Raw genomic sequence first — 19,211 nt, 5'->3', positions numbered from 1 at the left:
GCTCTTTTAGCTTGCTAAAAAAAATACAGAAGTTCAAAAAATGCATATAATTTCAATAAACCACAAGAAAATGGAACAAACAAGCTAAACAAAAGCATACGTATAATAGTTTACATATTTCGGATTGTACCATCTTGAAAAATAGTGCATGATACTTCGACATCAACGGGCTTTGTTTGGAAACCGCATAAAGATCAAATATTTTGCTGTTTTGACTTTAACTTAAAAGTACAGCATATGAATAATACAAGAAATGTACTAAGATGAAATATGATTGCATATGAAGTACAAATAAAATGGAAACAATTGTGTCTTTGATGACTTCATATCATTGTAGCTCAGAGATTACAGGCTCATCCATCATCAGACTGCTTATGACTTTTCCTGTATGAAAGCAGTGATGGCAAAACAATAGTTCATCATCAACATTATCTGTAACAATATGTTCAAATGTTTTCAAGACACAGAGCCAGAGATCCATTCAGCACAATTAACTGTCTGCTGTTTATTTTCTTTGAGCTGCAGTAAATAGTAAATTTCTCATTTTCATTCGTTACTAGTGTAACATAAAAGGAAATGTTTCAGAAGCCTGATCATACAAGTACAAATCAGCCTTTCATATTTGACGCTAATTTGCAGATAAACAGGCTGAAAGGAAATCACATTCTTTCATCTTACACACTGTATTCTCATAATCAAATCTGTATACATCATTTATTATTTACTACAGAAGCTAGTTTGATTGAATCCTATGTAAGATGAGGGAACAATGTTAAAGGCTAGGTTGGATAGACATTGGTTGCCATGCTCCATAATCCAAATCTATATTGGGTCATGCTTTTCAAGCTCTGTTATACTGTGTCCTTCGGACTTTTCCTTTAACACTGTTGCACAGAGATCTCAGAGACTGTCCCCATAATCTTGTGTGTGTGTTATAAGCCCACGTCCAGTCTAATGGAACCTGTTCCATGGAGAGCATAGCATCTAGATCTATGTCTGCTGATCTGCCAATAGAGTACATAGCATATCTTCTGCCACTGCCACTGCAGTGGTAAGTTTAACTGCTTAAGAATTTACTTTTTTTCTTATGTTCATTGAAGGACACAGCCCAGTAATATTCTTGACCGTAGGGTTATAGTGCCACCTTCAGGAATAGGATACTAGGCAGAAAAAACAACAACAAAGCACTGTTTATAGATGGTCCTTAGTGAAGGCCAAACCAACCATCTGCTATAGACAGTGTCTATGAGTAAGGACCTAGTTTTCCTGCTGGAACTCTTAGTTCCTTTCCTTTAGCAGGGATTTTTACTTACCGGTAATTTTTTTCCCGATTTTAAATCAACAGCTGAGTGACAGGCTGGATAATATAGATCCTAGGATTCACACCAGCTTAGTCAACAAGTGCATGCAATCCCCTAGCTACTTGCAGAGTCAGTTGCAACAATCCCATCCAGGACCAAGGCAGCCCACATGTTTTGCCTCATGGGGGACATAGACACCACAATTTACATTCTGGGTGAGGAAAACTGGCAGATTACTTCAGCCATCAAATTTTGGACCAAGGAGAGTGGTCCTTACACCTTGAGGTTTTTCATCAGATTTGCATTGGGACATCCCAAATTTGGATGCCCCAGTTGTGCCATGAAACAACTACAGTCTAATTTATGCCTTCATAACTTTACCGCTTCTTCCATGACTACTCTAAAGGATTGAGGTTGAAGGAATTCTGGTCATTCTTGTGGTTCTGGATTGGCCTGGTCATCCCTGGTATGCAGATGTGGTGTGCCTAGTTGCAGATACTCTATGGCGTCTTCTCCTTTGAAGGGATCTTCTCTCCCAAGGGCCTGCCCTGCTTTAATGTCTCTGGCTTTGATGGCCTGGTTTTGAAAGCTAGGTTCTGAGGGGCAGGGGGTTGTCAGAGTCTGTTATTTCTCCTATGTTGAAGGCATGCAAATCTACTTCTCAGATGATCTACCATATATATTATTGAATAGTGTGAAACAGAATTTAACACATGCACTCTCTCAGTGGTTAGATTTTTGGCCCTTCTCCAGCAGGGCATTGATCAAAAGCTTGCTTTGAGTACAATTAAGGTCCAGGTTTCAGCCCTTGCAGTTTTCTTTCAACAGCATCTGGCTGTGCATTTTTTGATTTGTACCTTTACTCAAGAGGCTAGACATGTAGCTCCTCTAGTGCATTCTCTGTTGCCAGACTTTCCTTTTGTGATTGCGAATGGTCTGCATAAAGGTTTGGTGGCTTCCTCTGCTACTATGTCACATTGCATTGGACAGACTATTGTTCAGGTCTAAGCTATGAGGGGTCAGGTTGCCCCTTTTCCTGCCACGGCGCACTCCACTAGGGCATTTAGTGCGTCTTGGGCTTCTAGGCATCAGGTATATGTGCCTCACATTTGCAAAGCTGCTACCTGGTCAACTGGTAATACCTTCAGATGCGTGTTTTGGCAGACAGGTTTTGAGGTTTCTTGTTCCCCTCTAGGGAGTTCTGTTGGTTTTTTCGTTCTGGTTTTCCACCCATCAATGGTCACTGCTTTGAATTATCCCTGGTCAAGAATATTCCCAGGCTTCAATGAATGGAAGAGAAAATGTGATTTTTATCCCTCATTCCTCTCATTTCATTTTCTGTATTGCTTTATAACTAACTGAGCTGAGCTGCCCATAGCAGATGGGAGGTTTGGCCTCCAGTGCGGATTGTCCTTAGGTTCTTTTTTTCTGCTTAGTGTGTACCGTTTTTAATACAGTGCAGGAGGTGTACACAGTATATAATATAGTGTGTACAGTTTCTAATACACTTCAGGCGGTGTACACAGTATATAATACAATCCAGGCGGTGTGCAGTTTCTAATACAGTGCAGGTGGTGTACATAGTATATAATACAGTGTGTACAGTTGCTAATACAGTGTAGTCGGTGTACAGTATATAATACAGTGTAGTGCAGTGTTAAAAAAAAAATCCCCATCATGTCCGGAAGGCCACCAAGGAGAGGCAGACGCCTGCAGGCCACAAAAAGCAGGCCACAAAAAGAGGGCAAGCAGCTTTTGTGTCTACAGTGAACAGTGGTGGTCGTGGACATGGTGCGTCCTCTGCAGGTGGGGCATGCTTGTCCTTTTTTTCTGCTGCTGGCCGTATTATTGAGCCAAAACATGCAGAACAGTTGGTGGAGTGGATAACAAAGCCGTCCTCATCCTCCTCATTCTCTGTCACTCAGGTTTATAGTAATTTGCCTTCCAACGCAGCTTCCAAAGCGGCCTATTCCACCGGCTACTTGTCCACAGTTACTCCTTCTGTCGGCGCCACCATCATGCACGGAGGAGTCACCAGAATTATTCAACCATAGTGTTGGTTACATGCTGCTGCATCATGGCGAGCAGATTGAAGGCTCAAATGTTAGTTCCCAGGTTGAGGAAGGGAGTAACATGAGCCTAGAGAGAGGGGGTGCCACAGAAGGACAAGAAACTGGCAGTCATATTCCCCCAGCTGCAGCATACTGCCAAGTTTGCTCCAGTTACGAGGAGGGAGGGGATGATGAGGTCACTGACTGTACTTGGGTGCCTGAGAGAAGAGAGGAGGAAAGTGAGGAGGAGGAGGCACAACTCCGATGAGGCAGGATGTCCTCAAGGGGTCAGCTTAAGGGCAGCCACCCCATTGCCTCACACCACAGAGCTCCGCAGGTGCGGGCCCCACTGACTTGCAAAAGTTCCTTGATGTGTGGGCTTTTTTTTGACATGTGTGCAGTAGATCGCACTGTTGCCATTTGCAGTCTATGTCTGAAGTGGATCAAGCATGGCCAGAACAACAGCCGCCATGCAATCCGTTGACAACAGCACCTGAAAGACCCACATCATAGAAAAAGGCGGACTTCTCCTTGCACCTCATCTGGGATCTCAAACCCTACTATACCTCCATTCCTCTCAAAAACCTGCACTGAGAGGAATAGAAGGTATAGCAATAGGTGCCGCAAGTACTTGCAGCTAATCTGCTAGCAGTACACCACCAGTTGATTTCAGTAGGCAAATTTTGCTACCCCAGTTGCTGAATCGTAAAAAAAAAAAATTCTGTCCCAGCCTTCCACATGCTCAGCGTCTAAATGCTAGCTTGGCCAAATTGCTAGCACTGCCACTGCTTCCTTTTCAGCTGCCCCCTTTCGTGAATTTGTGTAATGTGCTGTACCACAGTGGCAGGTTCCAAAACGACATTTCTTTTCACGTAAGGCCATTCCAGCTCTCTACCATCATGTGGAAGGCAATGTTTTGGCCTTGTTGGACAGGGTGGTCAGCAGCAAGGTTCATATTACTTCTGACTCATGGTCCAGCAGGCATGGGCAGGGACGTTACCTTTCCCTCATGGCGCACTGGGTAATTCTGTTGGCAGCTGAGAAGGATGCAGGACAGGGTTCAGCATTGTTGGAGCTTGTTCAGCCACAATGCCTCCAAAAAGCTGGTGGCGATTCTGCCACAGCTCTCTGATCCACCCCCTCCTCCTCTTCTTCGTCTATTGCCTCTACTGCAGAATTGTCCTCTGAACCAGTAATGCTCCCTAAGTGCTCAAGGGGCTACGCAAGCAGTCAGGCTAAAAGATGCCATGCGGTGCTTCAGTTGGTCTGTCTAGGGGATAGGAGCCACACTGGGGCAGAGATTCTGTCAGCTCTGCAGGGGCAGGTTCAGAGGTGGTTGATGACCCATATTCCATGTTTGGCACACGTCCTGAATTTGGTGGTGCAACGTTTCTTGACCAGGTACCCAGGCTTACAAGGTCTCCTGAGGCAGACCAGAAAAGTCTGTGGTCATTTCCGGAGGTCATACAATGCCAGTGCTTGGCTGGCTGACATTTAATGGGAATTTAACCTGCCTACCAACCGCCTAATTTGTGACATGCCCACCAGGTGTAACAACATTGGCAATTGTGCTCCACCATAAAGTTTTCCATGTTTTGTCAGTAAAAAATGCTGCAGGAGGTCGACAACCCTGATCAGAGCACAAAACTGCTATTGGCACAAAATACATACAAAGCATCACTTATTATGGACTTTTTTACCTACTTTATTTTTTCCAGTCCGTTCGTTGTGTGTGGGTTCATTATTTTCACTCTGGATATATAAATTAACTTTATAGTGTATTTGCACAGTGTGGGACCATTGCACTTTAGAACTAAAAATAAGAAGCCTACATTAGTGCACTTTTTATGTAAGGGGTGTGTACATATTGAGTGTTGTTTTATGTGCTATATTTTTTCACATTTATTTGCATGTTTGAACAGTATCATATATCAACATAATTGTGTCATGCAATTTACATTTTAGCTGGATATATTGTTGTGCAACAATTGAGGTTCATTATTTTAATAGTAGACAAGTCTAGCTTTTGAGCATTAATGCATGCCAATAGCCAGAATAAATTAATATGCTGGCCAATGGAATCCGTTAATGCTCAAACGCTTAAGGGTGCCTAAACGCATGTGCAACAGGAAGCTTTTACCACATTTGCTAAGCAGCTTTTCTCCTGCCAGGAATTATGGTGTTTAGAAAGGCTAAACAGACACCATTTGTGCATGAGGCCTAAAAAAAAATTTGAGTATGTGCTTAAAAGGTGTTCAGATGAAATCCAAGGGCCAAATGTAGATTATGGTAACAGAAAGAAAAAAGGACAAAGCTTGTATGGAGGTTCCCTTAAAGCGGAACTCTGCTTTATGTCCCCACCCTCCTTGGGGGGGGGGGGGCGGGTACCCAGTTTTGCCAGGTACCCACTCCTACCTCCATTGGGATCACCTAGGCGATGCCACTGGAAGCTCTCCCTCCCCTCGCCTGCAACTTCCTGGGATACATCACAGGTCCCTGAAGGCTGCAGGACCATGCAAACCGGCCTAAATGAAGACAGAGCTGGATACCTGGACATATGCGTTTCCTTTTATTAAATGGATTTATTAGAGTATTTGTAGCTGCTGACTTTTTTTTTTCAAACTGAAGAACCTCTTCAGCATCAAACAATGCATTTGTTCCACTACTGCATGATTATTAACATAAATACTGGCTGCGTATAATGTAACTTTATACCCTTTTGTACCTTATCACTTTTAAAAGTATCAGACTTCCTGAATGGCTGCAAATTTCCTATCTGCTGTCATTTACCCCAACTGCTGCCAAACATCATCATAACTTCCTAAACAAGAACACTGTCCTGCTATTGTCTTTGTTAACATAATACTGTAATTAAGGAAACTGCAAACAAAATGGCTAATGTAAGGCTGATACTCAAGGCAAATCGCTAAATACACACTTGAAATACGTGTATTTAAACTTTATTTTCTGCCAAGGTATTTGTAATTCCATCTAGCCACTATTGTAATTAATACACTTCTGCCACACAGCACAGCCAGGAGAATGATTCCAATTTTATCTTAACAGAGTTGTGAGAAAATATCATGTAATACACAACTAGATTGTATTTTTTATATTTCACTGCATTTTAATTTTAACAAATTATCACCAAGAGAAAAGGTGTTCAATAACTAACAGCAATTAATGAAAAACAGAGATGTTACCACGTTTGTGTCTAGGTCCTCAATAATTGCATCATTTTTAGATTTAGTTTGGATTCTCCTACGTGTATGCCCAGTGATTTGTGCAACATTTTTGCATACTTTAGGCTTTTTTGCTCTAATTGCAACTTTCTAGTACCAAGATGTTTGTTATATTTCATAAATGCTGACACATGTAAATGAGGCCCCTTGCTTTAATAATTAATGAGGCTTACACTATTAAATCAAAGTCCTAGCAGTTTAAAGCTCAACTCTGGGAAATCTTAAAACTCTTCCTTTACAGTAGGGCCATGACTGCACTGCAAGACCTAATTGCTCCTTTAGTCTAGGAGAGAAAAAAATTTTACTTACCCGATCCTCTGCTCCCCAAAAGATGGCGCTCCACCATGCTCCAGCAATGAACTGCCCCTCATCATTCTTACGTCCCATGCAGGGCTACAGACCCTGCATCAGTCTTGAGCAGGGCTGCATTTCCCAATAGGTAGTGTAGGCATGTGCCTACAGGAGCCCTTCCTAGAGGGGTGCCCACCTCCTGCCATGGTGTAGTGGGGTTAAAATCTAGGGTTGCGCAGAAAAGTGTCCAGAGTGTGCGCCCTAAGCCTATCACTTCAAGCTGTGTGTGCTACGACGGCACAACGCTCCACACTCAGCCTGGCTCAGCAATGGGTGCCCTGTCACTGTGATTTGCCAAACTGGCTCCCGCCCAGCCGCCCCCCTTGCTGTATGTGACTGTCTGGGTCTCACCGCTGCTCCAGATCTCGTCTGACTAACATCTGTCCTGTCATGCCTGACATATGAGATAGTTACAGAAAGAGTTATGGATCAAATCAGTGCAGGACAACCCAATTAATACCTGTGCATATACAGCATTAAACTACAATATTAGTGAATAATAAAACATTATGTAGCACCCTCTACCATAGCTAGGTGCTAGAGGTGTACTGTTGTAGGTTCTGTCAGTGCAGGTAAATTTAAGCAGGCCTATGCTGCGAGCTAGGCCTGTTTGTTTTTGATCTGGGGCAGGGAGTGGTTAGTGTAGCAGTGTGACTGAAATGTATTATAGCTTTTGGGCACCTCCCCTGTTTTCAATGAGAATGTTCTGGAAGAGGGGCAGGGCTGAGAGTTGGAGTGGCATTGAGTGCATGTGAGGAGCCCTGACCAATCCCCAACTAGGATTGACAGGGGGCAGGCCTCCTACATATACTCACGGTCAGCCTGCTGGGAGTGGAGTTGTTGGCTGGGTGAACTTAGGGATGGAGTGTTAGACTGCATGCAGGAGGAACACCCCCATCCGGGGGGATGCGACTCAGGCAGAGGAGCTCGGGAGCCTCTCCTTACACGGTCATGGAGAGGTGTCCTGGAACAGGGGCTGGAGAAGCAGTCTGCACAGTCTCTGTAAATCCTTCAGGAAGGACTCAGGGCAGGAGTCGGTGAGTGAGGCACAGTGAAGATCTGGAAGAGACATGCCAGTGGAGCTGGGTGCAGAGCCAGAGGAGAGACTGGGGTTTTGTGCCAAATCGTTAGAGCCTGGGAGCACAGGATTTGCAAGTCGGGCTTGCTGGGAACAGTAGTCCATCATCAAATATTCTTTCTAATTAAATGTTCAGGGCTGTCAAAAAGGGGTACTGCAGGCCCCTGTCCCATTAAGAATTAAGTGAAACTGCTTCTAGGTCTTATTCAGAGTGAGGCCTACTCAAGATGGTGGGACAGGATGTCTAATGCTGTGACAGGAAAGTGTTGTGCAGGAGGAGAAGTGTCCGGGAGGTAGAAGTCTGCAGGGAAAGTGCAGAGCAGGAGAATGGTCTGAAGTAACGCTGTCAAGATTAGAGTCCACCATTTTTTGTTCCATTCAAGGAAATGCAAAGCATAACCGCTATAACATTTGCAAAGGTAATGAGTAAACAACTAGTGACATTTGTCAATGTAAAGCCGGATCCGCTATAACTTTGGAAATACCAATTTGTTACTATGGGCATCCCATATCCCTTTCCCCAACCAAGTTCAATCCCCCAAATAAAACAACAAAACAAAGCAAAAGACTTTTCATTGTCTACAAGTGTGACGTATGGATGTCTGGCAGCAGGGTGAATATGCGTGGATGTTAGTAACTAGTGGCAACACACCGCTACAATTATTAAAGCGTGCTCTGAATCTAAATGTTTGTGAAAGTCCAAAGTAAATGCTCAAAATGTTCAGCATTAACTGTTTCAAAAACATGCATAATAGATAAAGTCCAGTGCTTCCCAAAAGATTCTGTATCTATCCATCACACTCCTCTGGTAATTCATGCACCTCCACACCCCAGGTGAAAAAATCCCTGCTCGGCTCAAGATCATAAATCTGTGCTCATCTTTGATCTTAATCGGATCCACTCCACTGGGAACCCCTCTCTGATCCTCCTCGACTCCTGGCTACTCAAATCTCCAGCTGTCAGTGTATTTGTATACAGCATATAATTCACATGTACAGTAATAACTTGGATTATGAGCATAATTTGTTCCAGAATCATGCTTGTAATCCAAAGCACTTGTATATCAAAGCGAGTTTTCCCATAAGAAATAATGGAAACTCAGCTGATTTGTTCGACAACCACTGCTGGTGTATGCAGTACTGCATGTGGCTTATTAAAAGCGCTTATTGATATGCATCAGCCGGTTCACCACTACAAGCCATTGGTGATGACGGCGTGAAGTCACTTCTAAACACGTAGCGCCTGATAGTTGGGCTGTCTCAGTAGGTGGGGAGCCGACCAGCCCGAGCCCTTATACATCAACATATACTCCCGCAGTTGCTGGAAGTCTCATTGCAGACCTTTCTTCTAGACTAGGGATGAGCTTTATGTTCGGGTCGAACATGAGTTTGACTCGAACATTGGCTGTTCGATTGTTCGTCGAAATACGAACATTATGGGGCGTTCGCGCATACTTCAAGCGGCCCGTCACGCCCCATAATGCACTGCAACATCGTAGTGCATTGCTGTCTAATGATTGGCCAAGCATGCACTATGACCCGCATGCTTTGGCCAATGACAGCGCCGTCAGCAAAGAGAGCCATAATTGGCGCCTAAGGCAGGGTGCCTTTGGCCAATTATGGCTCAGGGGGTTAAGCCCACGCCCCACACTATATAAGGCCGCCTGCACGTCGGCCCTGTGTAGTGTGTTGCTGGCGTTGACCAAGAGAGAGTGTCATTTCATTTACATTGAGCAGGCAGGCGATTCAGTTAGCTGCAGTGTATTTAGAGTATGTATATAATGTATATGTATATATATATATACACACACACACACTGTATCCAGTTTAGCAGTTTAGCTAGATCCGACTGCAGGCCGTTCCTGGTGTACTGTTTCTAATATACTTCAGGCAGGCAGGTGATTCAGTTAGCTGCAGCGTATTTATTATATATATATATATATATATACAGTCAATTTCATATATATAAATATCCACTGCATACAGTTTAGCTATATCTCACTGCAGGCCATTCCTGGTGTGCTGTTTCTAATATACTTCTGGCAGGCAAGTGATTCAGTTAGCTGCAGTGTATTTAATATATATATATATATAAATATACATATATATATATATATATATATATATATATATATATATACAGTCAGTCTCATATATATATATATATATATATGTATATATATATATATCCACTGTATCCAGTTTAGCTAGATCTGACTGCAGTCCATTCCTGGTGTACTGTTTCTAATATATTTCAGGCAGGCAGGTGATTCAGTTAGCTGCAGTGCATTTTTTATATATATATATATATTTATATATATATATATATATATATATATATATATATATATATATATATATATATACAGTCAGTCTCGTATATATATATATATATATATATATATATATATATATATATTCACTGCATACAGAGTTTAGCTATATCTCACTGCAGGCCGTTCTTGGTGTACTGTTTCTAATATACTTCTGGCAGGCAGGTGATTCAGTGAGCTGCAGTGCATAAAATATATACACAGTCTCCTACATATATATATCCACTACATTCCAGTCTAGCCAAGGCTATATCTGACTGCAGGCCATCCCTGGTGTACGTTTTCAAATATACTTTCAGGCAGGCAGGTGATTCAGTGAGCTGCAGTGCATAAAATATATATACAGTCTCCTACATATATATCCACTGCATTCTAGTCTAGCCAAGCCTATATTTGACTGCAGGCCATTCCTGGTGTACGTTTTCAAATACACTTTCAGGCAGGCGGGCAGGTGATTCAGTGATCTGCTGTGCATTAAATAAATATATATATATATATATATATATATATATATATATATATATATATACAGTCTCCTACATATATATATATATATATATATATATATATATATATATATATATATATATATATATATATATAGTATCTCACAGAAGTGAGTACACCCCTCACATTTTTGTAAATATTTCATTATATCTTTTCATGTGACAACACTGAAGAAATGTCACTTTGCTACAATGTAAATTAGTAAGTGTACAGCTTGTATAACAGTGTAAATTTGCTGTCCCCTCATAATAACTCAACACACAGCCATTAATGTCTAAGAATTGGGCCCAATTAGCCATTTTCCCTCCCCGATGTCATGTGACTCATTAGTGTTACAAAGTCTCAGGTGTGAATGGTAAGCAGGTGTGTTAAATTTGGTGTTATCGCTCTCACTCTCTCATACTGGTCACTGAAACTCTCTGAGGATCTGAAAAAAAGAATTGTTGCTCTACATAAAGATGGCCTAGGCTATAAGAAAATTGCCAAGACCCTGAAACTGAGCTGCATCACGGTGGCCAAGACCATACAGCGGTTTAACAGGACAGGTTCCACTCAGAACAGGCCTCGCTATGGTCGACCAAAGTAGTTGAGTGTACGTGCTCAGCGTCATATCCAGAGGTAGTCTTTGGGAAAAAGACGTATGAGTGCTGCCAGCATTTCTGCAGAGGTTGAAGGGGTGGGGGGTCAGCTTGTCAGTGTGCAGACCATACGCCGCACACTGCATCAAGTTGATCTGCATGGCTGTCGTCCCAGAAGGAAGCCTCTTCTAAAGATGATGCACAAGGAAGCCCGCAAACAGTTTGCTGAAGACAAGCAGACTAAGGACATGGATTACTGGAACCATGTCCTGTGGTCTGATGAGACCAAGATAAACTTATTTGGTTCAGATGGCGTCAAGCATGTGTCGCAGCAACCAGATGAGGAGTACAAAGACAAGTGTGTTTTGTCTAAAGTCAAGCATGGTGGTGGGAGTGTCATTGTCTGGGGCTGCATGAGTGCTGCTGGCACTGGGGAGCTACAGTTCATTGAGGGAACTATGAATGCCAACATGTGTGACATACTGAAGCAGAACATGATCCCCTCCCTTCGGAGACTGGACCGCAGGGCAGTATTCCAGCATGATAACAACCCCAAACACACCTCCACGATGACCACTGCTTTGCTAAAGAAGCTGAGGATAAAGGTGATGGACTGGCCAAGCATGTCTCCAGACCTAAACCCTATTGAGCATCTGTGGGGCATCCTCAAATGGAAGGTGGAGGAGCGCAAGGTCTCTAACATCCACCAGCTCTGTGATGTCGTCATGGAGGAGTGGAAGAGGACTCCAGTGGCAACCTGTGAAGCTCTGGTGAACTCCATGCCCAAGAGGGTTAAGGCAGTGCTGGAAATAATGTGGCCACACAAAATATTGACACTTTGGGCCCAATTTGGACATTTTAACTTGGGGTGTACTCACTTTTGTTGCAAGCGGTTTAGACATTAATGACTGTGTGTTGAGTTATTTTGAGGAGACAGCAAATATACACTGTTATACAAGCTGTACACTCACTACTTTACATTGTAGCAAAGTGTAATTTCTTTAGTGTTGTCACATGAAAGGATATAATAAAATATTTACAAAAATGTGAGGGGTGTACTCACTTTTGTGAGATACTGTATATTCACTGCATTCTAGTCTAGCTAAGCCTATATCTGACTGCAGGTCATTCCTGGTGTACGTTTTCAAATATACTTTCAGACAGGCAGGCAGGTGTTTCAGTGATCTGCAGTGCATAAGATATATATACAGTCTCCTACATATATATATATATATCCACTGCATTCTACTCTAGCCAAGCCTATATCTGACTGCAGGCCATTCCTGGTGTACGTTTTCAAATACACTTTCAGGCAGGCAGGCAGGTGATTCAGTGATCTGCAGTGCATTAAATATGTATACAGTCTCCTACATATATATATCCACTGTATTCCAGTCTAGCCAAGCCTATATCTGACTGCAGGCCATTCCTGGTGTACGTTTTCAAATATACTTTCAGGCAGGCAGACAGGTGATTCAGTGATCTGCAGTGCATAAAATATATATATATATACAGTCTCCTACATATATATATCCACTGTCTTCTAGTCTAGCCAAGCCTATATCTGACTGCAGGCAATTCCTGGTGTACTTTTTCTAGTAAACTTTAGCATGTCTGGAAGGCAGACGCTCACAGGCCACTAAAAGAGGGCAAGCAGGCTCTGTGTCTACAGCCAACAGTGCTGGTCGTGGACACGGTGCATCCTCAGCGCATGGCCGTGGGGCACGCTTGTCCTTTTTTTCGGCAGCTGGCTGTGTTGATCCACAACATGCAGAAGAGTTGGTAGAGTGGATAACTAAGCCGTCCTCATCCTCCTCATTCTCTGTCACCCAGGCTCAGAGTAGTTTGCCTGCCAATGCAGCTGGCAAAGCGGCCTATTCCATCGGCTCAATGTCATCAGTCACTCCTTCCCTAGCCCCACCATCATGCACGGAGGAGTCCCCCGAATTGTTAAACCACAGTGTCGGGTACATGCTGCAGGAGGATGTGCAGCATTTTGAAGACTCCGATGATGGTACCCAAGTTGAGGAAGGCAGTAACATGAGCCCAGAGAGAGGGGGTGCCCAAGAAACTGGCAGTCATGTTCCCCTAGCTGCAGCATACTGCCAGGTTTGCTCCAGTGACAAGGAGGGAGGGGATGATGAGGTCACTGACTTTACGTGGGTGCCTGATAGAAGAGAGGAGGAGAAGGAGGAGGAGAAAGAGGAGGAGGAGGCACATCTCCAACGAGACAGGATGCCCTCCAGGGGCCAGCTTAAGAGCAGCCACCCGATTGCATCACATCGCAGAGCTCCGCATGTGTAGGGCGCTGCTGACTGTATTTTGAAAAGTTCTTTGGTGTGGGCCTTTTTTGATACGTGTGCAGCAGATCACACCGTTGCTGTTTGCAACATATGTCTGAAGCGTATCAAGCATGGCCAAAACAGCAGCCGTTTGGGCACCACATGCTTGACCAGACCCATGTTGCCCTTCCATGCAGTCCGATGGCAAAAATACTTAAAAGACCCACACCAAAGAACAAGGCGGACCTCTCCTTGCTCATCAGCTGGGATGTCCAACCCCACTATACCTTCAGTCCTCTCAGAAACCTGCACTGAGAGGAATGAAGGTGTAGAATTAGGTGTGCCACGTACTTGTGGGCGAACTGCTATTGCTACACCAACATCCGATTGTAGCAGGCAACTTTCCCCACCCCAATTGCTAAACCGTTGAAAAAAATTTGGTCTCAGCCATCCACGTGTTCAGCAGCTGAATGCTTGCTTGGCTAAATTGCTAGCAGTCCAACTGCTGCCTTTTCAGCTGGTAGACTCTGCCCCCTTTCGTGAATTTGTGGAATGTGCGGTACCTCAGTGGCAGGTTCCCAAACGCAATTTCTTTTCACGGAAGGCCATTCCGGCTCTCTACTGGCACATGGAAGGCAATTTCTTGGCCTCGTTGGACAGGGCGGTCAGCGGTAAGGTGCATATTACGGCTGACTCATGGTCCAGCAGGCATAGACAGGGACAATACCTTTCTTTCACGGATTTGTCCTCAGAATCAGCGGTGCTCCGTAGGTGTTCAAGGGGCTACGCAAGCACTCAGGCAAAAAAATGCCATGCGGTGCTTGAGTGGTCTGCTTATGGGACAGGAGCCACACTGGGGCAGAGATTCTGTCAGCTCTGCAGGGGCAGACCCAAAGGTGGTTGACACCACGCCAGCTTCAGCCAGGAATGGTGGTTTGCGACAATGGCACCAACCTCCTCTCCGCCCTCCGACAGGGACACTTGACCCATGTTCCCTGTTTGGCTCACGTCCTTAATTTGGTGGTGCAGTGGTTCTTGTGCAGGTACCCGGACTTACAGGATCTCCTGAGGCACGCCAGGAAAGTCTGTGGGTCATATAATGCCAGTGCTCGGCTGGCTGACCCTCAAAAGAAATGCAACCTACCCAAGAACCGCCTCATTTGTGACATGCCCACCAGGTGGAACGCAATGTTGGCAATGCTGCAGCGGCTGTACATGCAGCAGAGGGCCATCAATGAGCACCTGTGTGAGTATGGAACCAGGACAGGGTCAGGAGAGCTAGGCTTTTTTTCACCATGCCAGTGGCTACTGATCAAGGATGCATGCACTGTCCTGTCACCATTTCAGGAGGCCACGAGGATGGTGAGCAGTGATAGTGCATGCATCAGTGATACTGTCCCTCTTGTCTTTCTGTTGGAGCACACGCTTCGTGGAATAACGGACAGGGCACTTGATGCAGAAGAGAGGGAGGAAGAGGAGGACTTCCTTACCTCTCAAGGCCCCGCTTATCCAGACAGTATTCCTGGGGGCCCCCCCGTTTACACAGGAAGAAGAGGGGGAGGAAGAGGAGGAGGATGATGAGGATTGTGTCAGCATGGAGGTGGAGCCTAGCGCTCAGCATCAGCAGCAGTCTTCAAGGGATTGTTTTCAGTCCCCAGAAACCCATGGACTTGTATGTGGCTGGGAGGAGGTGGCTGTGGATCATGGAACAAATGGGAAATGAAGCGCTGACAGGTGTTTTTTTTAAAATAAAAAATGGGATAGTGGTGTGGATCAGGAAGTGTGGTGTTTGCAGGAGGCAAACAGTTGAGGTGGTCGTTAGACCTACAGTACTGGGTACAAATGGAGGGGGTAGGCGGCAGCCAGCTTCTCAGAGCAGAAGGCACTCTGTGGGGAAGACAAGCAGAAAAAAAGAGCAGCGCCGCTCTAAGGGTAGTAGTGTGTATAAAAGGCTTAAATAATGTTCAAAATATGCACTCACATTTAGGCTGATAAAAACAGGCATGTAGTGTGGGATAGGAGAGAAAAATGGAGGATAAGGGATGGTTGTGCAAATAAATAAAAAATTAAAAAATTATGAAAAAAAAAAATTATGAAAAAATGTATATTAAAAATATATAAAAAAAAAACATTTTTTTTATTAAAAAATATATTAGAATATATGAAAAAATATATAGAAAAATAGGATTTAAAAAGTATTAAAAAGTAAAAAATGAAAGAATAAAAAATGAAAAAATAATAAAAAAAATAAAAAAAATAAAAACAGAGGTATATATATATATATATATATATATATATATATATATATATATATATATATATATATATATATGCACACGCATGCATGCACATATGTAGCGGATTGATTATAGAGTAGGGGGGGTTTAAGGTGATATGGCCGTGGGAGAATGCGGATGATACAGAAGTGTCTAGGGAGTTTATAGAATGGAATGGGTTTCAATCTTTTCGTTAAGGCCTCCTGGCTTTAGGCAGTCTAGGGTATATATCCAGAAGGTCTCCCTCTCGCACAGACTTTTGATGCGTTCAGCTCGAGGGAGATTGTTCGGGATGGCTTCTATAATCTAGACCCGTAGCCCATTGGTGGAGCCTTGGTGAAACTCCGTGAAATGTCTGGGGATCATTAGATTCTTGTTACCTTCAATGGATCGTCTGTGTTCTCCAAATCTCTTGCGTAATGTCCTGGTGGTGCGGCCTACATAAAGTAGGTTGCATGGGCATGAGAGGCAGTATACCACGAATTCAATGGAACAGTTGAAGAATTGGCCAAGTTGAAATGTTTTATCCTTAGTAGTGAAATGTTTTTGTTTGTTCTGTACGAATTTGCAGGTTAGGCAGTTGAGCTTGCGGCATTGGCACATGCTCTTGATATCGAGGAAAGTAGGTGTGGCAGAAGGTTGGGGTCTGCGGGTTTTTAGTTTGCTAGGAGCTATTTTTTCTTTTAGGTTTTGGGTTCTTCTGTATGTAATTTTGGGTTTTTCATCAAGGCTGTTTTTGAGATGGGGTCTTCTAGTAGTATGCCCCAATGTTTTTGGAGGATGTGTTCCATCTTTCTGTTTTGAGTATGGAATTGGGTGATAAGTCTGGGTGCTTGGGAGAGCGAGGGAGATTTTAGATTCCTGGATTGCGGTATTTCGCTCAAGAAGTGGTTATAGGCTTCATCCACTAGGGGGGCAGGATAGCCTTTATCGGAGAACTTTTTCTTGAATGAGCTGCTTTGTTCAATGTAGTCTTCCAGAGGGGTGCAATTATGTTTCAAGCGGCAGAATTGGCTTTTTGGTATGTTTGAAATCCATCAAGGGTGATGGCAGCTGTGAAAATGGAGGTAGGAGTTGCCTGCAGTGGGTTTCATATAGTTCCTAGCATGGATGAGATTATCTGCGTGGCTTAGTTCAAGGTCCAGGAAGGCGAAGGTGTCTGGATTGCAGACAGAAGTAAAAGATAAGCCTAAGTTATTGGTGTTGCAGTAGGCCACAAATTCGTCAACTGGAGATCGAGTGCCATCCCAGATGATCAGTATGTCATCTATATATCGTCCGAAGAATACGATGTGCTCAGAGTAGGGGTTGTTATGCCAGATTGTTCCCAGAGCCCCATAGTCAGGTTGGCATAGCTGGGGGCAAAGTTGGCACCCATGGCAGTGCCTTGGGTTTGTAGGTAGTATTGGTTCTCGAAGGAAAAATAGTTGTGGTTGAGGCAGAATTTTGTGGATTCAACAATAAATTCTGCTTGTCTGGAGTTGATTTGAGGCTCTTGGGAGAGAAAATATTCTATTGCTTCTAGACCAATTTCATGTGGGATCGATGTGTATAGTGAGCAAACATCGAGTGAGAGCCATAGATAGGTTGGTTCCCAACGGTAGTTACGTAAAGTATTAAGTAGATGGGTGCCGTCCCGGATGTATGCTGGTAGGTTCTGGGCCAGAGGTTGCAGGAAATGATCGATGTACATGGAGAAGGGGTTGGTGATACTATTCATGGCGGCCACATTGGGACGTCCAGGGGGCTCGGTAAGATTTTTATGAATTTTGGGAAGGTGGTAGAAGTAGGGAGTGTTGTAGTTATCACGTTTGAGGAATGCGGCTTCGGTTTTAGTAATGATTCCCTCCATTGTTGCCTTGTTCACCAGTGTGTGGGCTTCAGGTATGAACTTGGGTAAAGGGTCACAAGACAGTTTTTTATAGGTGTTGTCATCTGACAGAAGTCTGTGGGCCTGATTGACATATGCGTCTCTGTTTTGGATGACAATTCCGCCTCCTTTGTCAGCTGTTTTTATAATGTAGTCTGTATTGTTGGATAGGGCCTTGAGACAAGCCCTTTCAGGGAATGAGAGATTGTGGTTATGTGTGGGGGTCGGGGCCTGGTTACACAGGAGTTTTATTTCAGAGAAGACTACTTGATAAAAACTTTGTAAGTAAGGGCCTTTAACATGGGTAGGGTTAAAGATGGATTTGGGGCAGAAGGAAGTATGTTGAATGGGTGGATCATGTCATCCTTGGTGACCCAGAGGACTCCGGATCGAATGCCTCAGCAAACCTTTGCTGCATGGCCTCCCTGATCCGGCAAAGCCTGCGAAAGGACCCTCGGATTCGTGGTATCAAGAAGATAATATTTCCATTACTGGCTGGCAACCCTTCTTGATCCACGTTACAAGGGTAAGGTTGCGGAACTTATCCAGCCCTCACAGAGGGAGCAGAGGAAGAAACATCTTCGGGAGGCCTTGCAGAAAGGTTTGTGCAATGCGTTTCCAGAGCCTGGGAGGTTACAATTTTCTGGTCCTCCTGGACAACGTGTTGCTGAGGCTTCGGTCAGTCACAGAAGGAGCGGTGGAGAAGGTGGCCGTCTGACCGATGCGTTCAGACAATTCTTTAATCCGCAGCCCAAAGGTCTGATCAGTTCCAGCAACCATCGCCAGCATCTAATTTACATGGTGCAGGAATACCTAGGGGCAAGATCAGACTTGCAGACCTTTCCAACCACTGGGTTACTGGGTCTTGAGGATGGATCACTGGCCAGAGCTTGCACAATATGCAATTGAGCTACTGGCCTGTCCTGCATCCAGCGTTCTTTCTGAACACACATTCAGTGCTGCTGGAGGCTTTGTAACCGATCACAGACTCAGTTGATCGGCTCACCTTCATAAAAATGAATCAGTCTTGGATCACCAGCTACCAAGCACCTGATGCTGAAGTAACCGATTCATTTTTCTATGAATGTGAGATCCCTTGAAGACTGCCTATGCTGAATGACTATCTTGGTATGCTGAGTGACTATTCCTCCTCAATGTTCATGTTGATAGCTTCTAAGAACATTTTTGTTTCAGGGCACCACCACCAGTGCCTAAGGCCCAATTTTTCTGCCCCTGTTTAACACGGGCGTGTAATTACAATTTTTGATCAAATATTTAACAGCAGGGCTCGTTCTTGTGCTCAACTAGAGTATCTGTGAGGGGTTGCAGTGTTGTGGCACCAC

Source organism: Aquarana catesbeiana, linkage group LG01, assembly GCF_042186555.1.
Source record: "Aquarana catesbeiana isolate 2022-GZ linkage group LG01, ASM4218655v1, whole genome shotgun sequence".
Taxonomy (NCBI): domain Eukaryota; kingdom Metazoa; phylum Chordata; class Amphibia; order Anura; family Ranidae; genus Aquarana; species Aquarana catesbeiana.
Note: the sequence above shows the minus strand (reverse complement) of the source record.